Genomic DNA, 10,745 nt, shown 5'->3' on the forward strand with positions numbered 1-10,745 from the left:
AAAGTTAACAGAACTTACTAACAGAATTAATTTTTTTTATTTTTTTAAGTTCTATGTGATTAACACATAGGATTCATCGTGATTTTAACCCACCACCCCCTTCCCCCTGCCCCCTCCATCAAAAACTTCATTTTTCATTTTTATTTTTTTTGGTGGGATGCAATCAATTTTAATATTTCAAAAAATTCACACGCATAGTTGAGGCTTTTATAAAACATGCCTATTTTTTATAGACCCATAGGTAGAGTGTACATAACCTCAAAAAATTAAAAGAAATTTTTTTTTTCAAAAAAGCGTATAACTTTTTTTGAGGAATAGCTGCAGGTCTAATTTTTTCTTAATGTTGTGTGTTTTATGAAACACTATATTTTTAATTTTTTTCAGATTTTTCCTTAGGTCTCCCCACCTTCAAAAATCCGAAAAACTGTTTTTTGGGGGGTTTTGGGGGATTTTCCCTATTTTATAAACTTCATAATATATCAAATCAATTTTGTTTTTATAGGTTATATGTAACTTGAAGTAACTGAGTTCTTTAAAATATTTAAAAATCAGAAAAACACGTTCAAACCCCCCAAAACCCCCTTAAAAAACAGTTTTTTGGATTTTTGAAGGTGACTAACGTTACAGAAAAATCTGAAAAAAATTAGGAATATAGTGTTTGATAAAATACACAAGACTAAGAACAAATTAGATCTGCAGCTATCCCCAAAAAAAAGTTATATACTTTTTTTCAAAAAAAAAAATTTAAAATTTTTTGAGGTTATGTACACTCAACCTACATGTCTATAAAAAATAGACGTGTTTTATAAAAGCCTTAACTATGCTTGTAAATTTTTTGAAAATTAAAAATTGATTGCATCCCACCAAAAAAAAAATAAAATCGAAAAATAAAGTTTTTGATGGTGGGGGCAGGGAGAAGGGGGTGGTGGGTTAAAATTACGATGAAACTTATGTCTTAATCACATAAAACTTAAAAAAATGAAAAAAATTAAATTCTGGTAATTAGGGAGGGTATTTTTTAATTTATGTATCCCGTCCATAAGTGGAAAGTTTGATGCGCCACTGTAGACGCATGTGCCACTGAAAAGTGACGACACAGTGCTCAAACGTTTTCTTTTAGATTCTACTATTTAAGTTATAGGGTCCCGTCGTGCCTAAAATGATTAAGAATTTTCACCTATAGCGGCTCTTAGTCTATTAGTTTTAGGATAAGATACGAAAAAATGACTAATAAAATAAAAAACAGTAAAATTGGCGAATGGATTTAGTGCAACGAACTGTCAACACTGATGGAATCGCCATAAAACGAAGTTAATGGCGCCAGGATGAGATAGAAGATAATCAGGTAAAGGAGGGAAGATAATCGGACAGTGCTAGTCAGGTACGTTGTAGTTGTAACAAAATTTTACCTGAACATTCTCTGTCTCTCTCATGTCTCTCTAGAAGTGCTAGAACCTCTCTCTTGTATGTTGGCGCCTATCTCGCTTCACTGTTGGAATGGGACGGGGCCATTCCATCAGTGTTGACAGTTCATTGATTTAGTGTCCGCAGTCATATAAACCCAAATAAACAACAACAACACTACTGGCGCTCGCGAATTTTTAAATATCCCCTCTACGTACGAGCTCACAGCGTATAGACTAGACATAAATTCTCCAGGAAGAAAACTTTGTTGTTTTTTTGTTTTTCAGAGGATCATTATTATTCTAGCAAAAATGTCTTACCTGTATGTAGTAGATTAAGCTTATAAGACTATAGTTCTCGGTTTCGTTTACAAGTAGACATCTATGAAAATCTGACATATTTACTGTCAAATAGTGATTTGAATTTTCGGAATATTCACCAAATTTTGGTAAAATCATGGAAAATAAATCCAAACTAAATCATTGCAATAGTTCATTGAAAAAGAAATCTAGTCCAACCAGAAATCGAGATTTCAAACCAAATATACGCGGAGCGAATGCTGTTGTAAGTGCTATAGATTTTATGCAAAAACTCAATATTCCCACCACTCTTAAAAATATGAAGACTTGTATTCAGCACAGGTGTAGAAAACCTACGGATAGCATCATTATATCACTAAAGAATTATTTAGACAGGGGATTGGAACTAGGACTTCTTCGAAAATCTGGTAAAACTTACAAACTTGACAAATTTGACCTACAGACACGTCGAAAATTTGTATCAGAAAGCAAAAAAAGAACAAGCACAACCAAACATGTTCCAGAATAGATGTGTATGTAGCCATAATGTCCCAAGAAATTTCTAAATCTGTAATTATTTAAATGTCTTACGGGGCATATAAAATAAGTGAGTTGTAATTAAAATTAAATAGATGATTTAGTACTAACCACTTGTAATATTCATTTTTTATAACATAAAATATATTAATAATTGTATGATGATAGTGATGAGCGCAATAATAACCAGCAAAATAACGCCAAAGATGGAAAACATAATACATTGTGAAATAAAAAGAAATGAAACTAGTAAAGGTGGAAACTATCGATATATTACATTTCATAGTTTCGCTCCTTTAGATGTATCGAAGGAGTATGTCAATAATTGTCACTGCTACATGAGAATTTTATATTTATGTAATATAAATATTTAATATTTTAATTTTAGATTTTTATTGTATGTAAAATTCTCCTGTCTCAATCGTCTAAACGTGGGAAACTATGTAATGTAATGTTAATTTATTCATTTATATCGATAATTTCCACCGCTACAAGTTTCATCTCCTTTTATTTCACATTCATTATGTTTTCCATCTTTTGCGTTATTTTGCCGGTTATTAGCGCGCTTATCGCTGTATAACGACAAGGACCAACAAGTTAATCTAAAAAAACAATGTAAGTACACAAAATAGATCAGCTAAGATAGTAGCCTCAGTTTCGCCGGATATCGGTATTTCCAATCGCACTTAAGCCATAGCTTACTTTAAGCCTGAGCTTAAGCTTATATGCCTGTATTTCCACTTCAATTTGAGGCTTAGCGTAGGCTTAAACCAAATAATTTTAAGCAAGCGCGCGAGTTGGTTTAATTTGTTTTCTGTTTTTTGACGTTATTTCTATAGATTAATGATTATAAAGTTATTTTGATTATTTCATTCATAGGAGATTCTGACCAATAGAAAGCTACAGAAATAAAAATTAAAGTGATTATTTTTTAATGATTTTAACTTCCAATCGTATAGTAAGATATTTGATCACGTGTTTAATTCTGTCCAATCAGATTAAAATTATACTGAGAATTATCTACTGTAGAAAATTACCAATATAATTTTTTTAAGTAGATTGTTTCTGTTTAATGTCAACCAGTTTCCTAGTTTTGACAACTGTCACATTTAAGAAAATATCCATAATATACGTATTAAAAAATAATCTTATCACACGACAGTAAGAATAAATAAGAAAATAATGCTTCATTTTTACTCAAATTTGTTGTCCTTGGGCAATAGCTACTCGAGCCCTGCGGGCTCTCGTGTCTATTGCCAGACAACAAATTTTCGAAAAACTGTCGCATTCTTTTCAATTTATTCTCACTCTCTTGTGATATTAAACCCGATTATTGCATTCATAGGAGATTCTGACCAATAGAAAGCTACAGAAATCTAAATTAAACTGATAACTTTTTTGATAATTGCCCGTCGTCAAGCATATTACGTCAGATGCCCTTCGTTGCTACGAAAAAAATACATTCAGTGACATTAATGACAAATGTTTTAAAAATTATAAAAGTGATGACTTTCAACCGTCAAATACATATTTATAACAACTGTGTATTTAATTGCACTAATTTGTACTTACATAAATAAATTACAATAAAATTTTGGTTTTGAACAGTTTTATTCATGAAATAATCGTAGCAAATTCCACTCGATCTCTAAAATTATTATCGAATTATTTCCCTCGTGCCACTTTGACACAATTTCATACCCCTTCGGGTCGTGAAATTAAAACTGTCAAAGTGTCACTCTGGAAAAATTCGATAATTTTAGAGCTATTGTGCAATTACTACTGATTATTTCATTCATAGGAGATTTTGACCAATAGAAAGCTACAGACATGCAAATTAAGGTGATAATTTTTGATAATATCCCGTCGTCAAGTATATTAAGTCAGATGCCCTTCATTGCTACGAAAAAATACATTCAGTGACATTAATGACAATTAATGTTTTAAAAGTTATAAAAGTGATTACTTTCAACCGTAAAATATTTTATATCAACTGTGTGTTTAACAGTATTAATTTGTACTTACATAAATAAATTACAATAAAATTTTGGTTTTGAACAGTTTTATTCATGAAATAATCGCAACAAATTGCACTCGATCTCTAAAATTAATATAGAATTTTTGCCCTCGTGGCACTTTGACATAATTTCACTCGCCTTCGGCTCGTGAAATTAAAACTGTCAAAGTGTCAGTCGGGAAAAATTCAATAATTTTAGAGCTCTTGTGCAATTACTATGGTAGGGGAGCAAAGTATGCTAAATGTGCAGTCACTCGAGCGCTTTGGGGACCTATTGGGTTGTGAAGAGTAGGTCCTAAAACCAAAAAAAGTTAAGTAAATTTTTCCATTTTAGTGGGCGCTTGCCATTTTTTAATTTAATTTTCTATTTCAAACAATCGCTTTTTCCGATTATAACGCCATCTATCCATAATTCGAAAAAATGTTTCGAATAAAAGTTACTTATTTTTACGTAAAGAATCCAAATCTGTAATAAAAAATGAGGGCTTCTATTTAAGATTTTAAAGTAACCCCCCACCCAACATCCATGGGGGGTCGTGTTTGGTGCCATTCGATAGATTTTTCAAAAATATTGAATAAGTGTATTTTACAGTTTCTCGATCTGATGTTCATTTCGCGAACTATCGCGGGATTCGTATTTAGATTATTAAATTTACCCCCCACCCCTCTCCGTGGGAAGTTGTGTTTATTATCATTCGATAGATTTTTAAAAAATATTGGGCACATATTTTTTAGTTTTTCGATCTGTCATTCATTTCGCGAAATATTCGCTTTTTTCTTGTGAAACTTTGGGACTCACCCATTTCCTTACTCCCGGCACAAATCGTCAGATTTTTGAAATATACACTCTTTTGCATGTACTTAACTTACCTTATCTTAATCTGACAATTTCGAGTTTTTTTAAGGATAGATTTTTTTTTCGGGCCCCCCTTAACGAACTCCCCTGTGTTAAGAGCCAATATATGGTAGAGGTACATTTCCAGGGTACCAGGTTTCTCCCCATATGCTAATCTGACGCGCTCGAGTAACTGCAAAAATCCCCGCTTGGGCTCCCCTACCATACTGAAAATCAACTTTTGCGTAATGTAATAACGTTATTATTGGATTATAGTTATTAAGGTACCAGCCACAACAAAGAAGTGGGCATTTCATGTAAAAAAAAGCTAGGATGGACCAGGTGACATCTAGTTTACAAACAGTTTTAGGGAAATTAGGTTAAAGAAAAAATACTGATTAATCTTGTAGATTAGGTGTATTTATAAGTATTGTTTAAATAAAAAAAACAAAAGTTAAGGTACCAAGGGTTTTATAAGGATAATAACGCTTGAGGTCAATGGTGTATAGACCGAGGGCCTTCGGCCCGAGGTATATACGTTGACCGAAAGCGTTATTATTATAATACCCGTGGTGTCTTCAACGTTTAATGTCCGACTAAAGTATTCTTTATATGCAAAAAAATTGAATGCATTTTGAATTCATTACTGTAACTGTGACAGGAAAATTTTATAAAATACTCCTGTCACAGACGTCTAAAGGTGGGAAACTATGTAATGAAAGTTATGTTAATTCATGCGTTTATATCGATAATTTCCACCTCTACTAGTTTCATCTCGTTTTATTTCACAATGTATTTATTAGCCAAGCCGCACACCAAAGAAACATGAAACGAAAAACATGAAACATGAAACGAAAAACATGTTTCATAAAAAGAAAGCACTGCTAAACAAATCTCAAAGTCCGCCTACCAATGAAACGAGTGTGATTCATGCTCATGACACATTTTTATTTTCGGAGAGTTTCATGAATGGCCGGACGTATATTTGTTTAGAAGTGGTTTATTTCCATGAAACGTAATTTACGTTTCATGTTTCTTTGATGTGCGGCTGGGCTTATATTATCCATCTTTTGCGTTATTTTGCCGGTTATTACCGCGCTCATCACTGTATAACGACAATGACCAGTTAATCTGAAATAACAAGCTATATGTACAAAAATAAGTCAGGTAAGATTATAGTTTCAGTTTCACCGGATATTAAGTAAATAATGTCTTCAAGCAGGAACCGTAATACAAAAACAACATCACAAATAACACCGGCAAGAATAATTCTTATCATAAGAATTTCGTATAAAAAGGTACTATGGCTATCTAATCTAACGTACATACTTTACAGAATTGAAATTGGATTATTTAATAGGGTGGAGCATCGGTATAGGTAAGAAATTTTTTTTAAAAAATGAGGACATATGACTGCGGGAAAGTTGTAATTCAGAATATAGAATTTTTTCATGTCTTTTGTTTTTTGTTGCCGGTATCCCCTCCACCGCCACAAGCGTCGGTATACAGGTAAAAAAAATTTTTTCTACGAGCGTGCAAAAATGTCTACTTTCGGGCACGCATTTTAGTTTAGAAAGTTTCACTTTTCCGCACGCGTGTTACTTTTCCGCGCACGGTTTTTACTTTTCCGCACGCGTGTTAATTTAGATATGTTAATATGTCCTTAAAGTAATTATAATACATGCAATAAACTAATATTTAGATATTATTTACTAATTTATTTCAAATATATCTTATTGTGTTCCTGTTTTAATGAAATTAACGCGATTATTTCATTCATAGGAGATTCTGACCAATAGAAAGCTACAGAAATCTGAATTAAATCAATAATTTTTGATAATCTCCCGTCGTTAAGTATATTATGTCAGATGCCCTTCGTTGCTACGAAAGAATACATTCAGTGACATTAGTGACAATTAATGTTTTAAAAATTATAAAAGTGATGATTTTCAATCGTCAAATATTTATAAAAGATGTGTGTTTAATGGTACTTACATAAATAAATTACAATAAAATTTTGGTTTTGAACAGTTTTATTCATGAAATAATCGCAACAAATTGCACTCGACCTCTGAAATTAATATAGAATTTTTGCTCTCGTGACACTTTGACATAATTTCACTCGCCTTCGGGTCGTGAAATTAAAACTGTCAAAGTGTCACTCGGGAAAAATTCAATAATTTCAGAGCTCTTGTGCAATTACTACTGACAATTTGATGAAATATAGTTATTTTCCTAACAAGTGCAGAAAGCCATTCTTTTCCGCACGCCACTGCAGTTTGCCGAACGGCGCGAAGCGGGAGTTCGGCAAGCAGTCGAGTGCGGAAAAGAGACTTTCTGCAAGAGTTAGGAACAATATTTTGACAAATTAATTCTTTGACAAGGTTGTCAAAACCAAACTTTCAATATAATTAGTTAGCATGACGACGATCTTGGTTTCCATGACGATGATTCAAAACGACTGTTATTGTCTACCGATTTGACTTTCGAATATTATGTCAAAATAATTTTATTTCATCGAATTGTCGTGTTAATTTCATTAAAACAGGAATACAATAAGATATATTTGAAATAAATTAGTAAATAATATCTAAATATTAGTTTATTGCATGTATTATAATTACTTTAAGGCCATATTAACATATCTAAATTACCACGTGTGCGGAAAAGTAAAAACCGCGTGCGGAAAAGTAACACGCGTGCGGAAAAGTAACACGCGTGCGGAAAAGTGAAACTTTCTAAACTAAAATGCGTGCGCGAAAGTAGACATTTTTGCACGCTCGTAGAAAAAAATTATTTTGACATAATATTCGAAAGTCAAATCGGTAGACAATACCAGTCGTTTTGAATCGTCGTCATGGAAACCAAGATCGTCGTCATGCTAACTAATTATATTGAAAGTTTGGTTTTGACAACCTTGTCAAAGAATTAATTTGTGTATGTATTTTCATATTAATTAAATTAATTGATTAAGATTTCGTAATTTTTTAAAGACTCTTAGAAAAAATATTGTTCCTAACTCTTGCAGAAAGTCTCTTTTCCGCACGCGACTGCAGTTTGCCGAACGACGCGAAGCGGGAGTTCGGCAAAATGACTTTCTGCACTTGTTAGCAAAAAAAACTATTTTAGGAAAATGAGAACGTCTAAGTGCGGGAATGTTGTAATTTAGAATATATAATTTTTTCAGGTTTTTTTTGTTGCCGTTATTGCCTCCACCGCCACCAGCGTAGGTATATATGTATGTAAATTTTTTTTTTAGGAAAATGAGTACGCCTAGCTGCGGGAATGTTCTAATTTAATATATAGACTTTTTTCAGGTTTTTTGTTTTTTTTTTGACGGTATTACCTCCACCACCACCAAATTAATTTTTTTTTGTTTGAAAATGATTTCTGAACCCTTGTAATTGAGAAAATACCTTTTTGTATAAGTTGATATTTATTCGCTCCATCACCACAAGGTTTTTATGACTTAACATATCATGCCTGAAGTTAATGTTGAAGTAATGTTAAATTCTTTTAAAGGCATTTCCTTTGTATCTATACAATTTTCCCTTTGATAGTGATTTTTGATACCTCCACCACTATCATAGTCACAACAATTCCAGTCCTCAATAAATTAAAATACTAAACTAGGCCAAAGTATGTATTTATTATTTTTTTTAATTTTTAAGTTTAAATTAACTTATGTTTGCACAACGTATGTGTTACAAAAGAAATACAATTAGAAGTTACTTATTTGAAATTAAATTTTTGTTGCTTTCAAATGTCGGCATGATAGACCTTGAAGCTGGTTGGTTTCTAATTAGTCCATCTAGTCTTTCAAATCCATAAACTGTAAGAGGTGATTCAGTTACCATTTTGATTGCTCTTTGGGACGGGAATATACTAGTTTTCCAGTGTCACGTTTTGAAAGAGCTTCGAAACAAGTACCGTGTATTATTGATGAACATATTTGGTGTAAATAGTTTTGATCCGTACTTAACTCAAAATCAGATGTTATATCAGGTAGTTCTGATTATGTCCTAAAAACTCCAATAGGAAGCTTTTCGCAATTATGTAAAAGCCTTCCAATATGCTCACGAACTGCACAAGGGGGCCAGTTGTTTCATCGTCAAGATGCTGTAGCAAATGTTGCAAAGGAAGTTCGTTCGCGTGCAATTGTCAAATAAACCATTGCAAGGGTCGCTCAATTGTTTTTTCCAACAACGAAATAATTCTGCCCTTACTTCATACATTGGTATTTTTTTCGTCACATGCAATTACCTCTAAACTATCTAATGACATCGAAGACTCCTGAAAAAAATTATTTAATTAATCCAATATAATTGCTGCCGTTCCAGAAATAGGAGATAAATGGACTAGATATTTTGAATCAGGTTCTTTTACTAATTTGTTTTTATAGCGTTGTTCTCTTCCTATTATCGTCAATAGTCAATATTTTATCTTTACGATCTTCGAAGTACAAGCCAAAAAAAAACTATTGATTTTGTGAATCTCTGAAGATCTGCTCTATTTTTGGTCTTGCGCGTCTAACTTTGTGACGGTCAATAATATTTTGAGTGTCCTCTTTGTTGACAGTTCTATAATCTGGTAACATTTCGAAGCTGAATGTACTGCAACAGCTGAAGAGGATTTCTGTTAGTACCATTATTTTCTTTTTTATAAAAAGTAATTTATCACATCACAGAGAATGACGCGGGGGTAAAATGGAATATTGTAACACTCTTGGTGCATCCAAAAGACGGCGCTCTATTGCACTTCTTGTATTTTTAGATATTTTATGTTGTTAAAAACTGAGTAACGTGTAACTCCCTAATAATTTAGTCACAACAAGTTTTAGGGATACAGGCCCGGTCTCATATTAAATGCCTACTACTTTAGTAGCTCGTAATTATCACTTATAACAATAAAAAAAGTATTCGTAAGATTTAGGGAAAAAGCAACCGCTGACCACTGAAAATATTTATTACAATAAATAAAACAATAACTTTTAATAAAAAAATCGATCCAACGTCTTCTTCCACCGCCACATCAGTCTCAAAATGAAATTATATTGAAATGGTGGGGCGGTGAAAGCACTTGATATATATTTTTGTAATTTTCTGAAAATATTTGTTTTGTACTTACACAACTTTCTGTAACTCAGGCATAACTAATTTCAGAAAAAAAATTCGCTCTACCCTACTATTCATGCGGTCACGGGAATGTTTTAAAGTTATAAACAATTTTTTGGCTTATAAACAAATATAATATCTTTGTAACTATTAGATTAAATTAAATTAAGAAAACGTTATTGGAATGGACGTGGCAAGGCGATTCTCTTAAAATAGAAAAAGATAATTGCGATGAGTGGTTCCTGAGATACAACCGGTCAAAGTTGACCGAAATATGCGACGAAGTTGTGTAAACAATAGGATGGTAATTTTCGAATGGAAGACACAGAGACTAAGATGACGGTACATATTATACAAAGGAGAAATCCAGAAGCAGTTATCGAAAAAATTGCCAAATGGAGACCTGTATCAGGCAGACTACTAGGAAGACCCAAAACGAGATGGGAGAACCAGATAGTCGAGGATATTAAGAAAATAGGAGTTAGAAATTGGGGAACCATAAGCAAAAACAGAAACGGAGAAAATTGTAGAAGATGCCA

The sequence above is a fragment of the Diabrotica virgifera genome, chromosome 1, assembly GCF_917563875.1.
Source record: "Diabrotica virgifera virgifera chromosome 1, PGI_DIABVI_V3a".
Classification (NCBI taxonomy): domain Eukaryota; kingdom Metazoa; phylum Arthropoda; class Insecta; order Coleoptera; family Chrysomelidae; genus Diabrotica; species Diabrotica virgifera.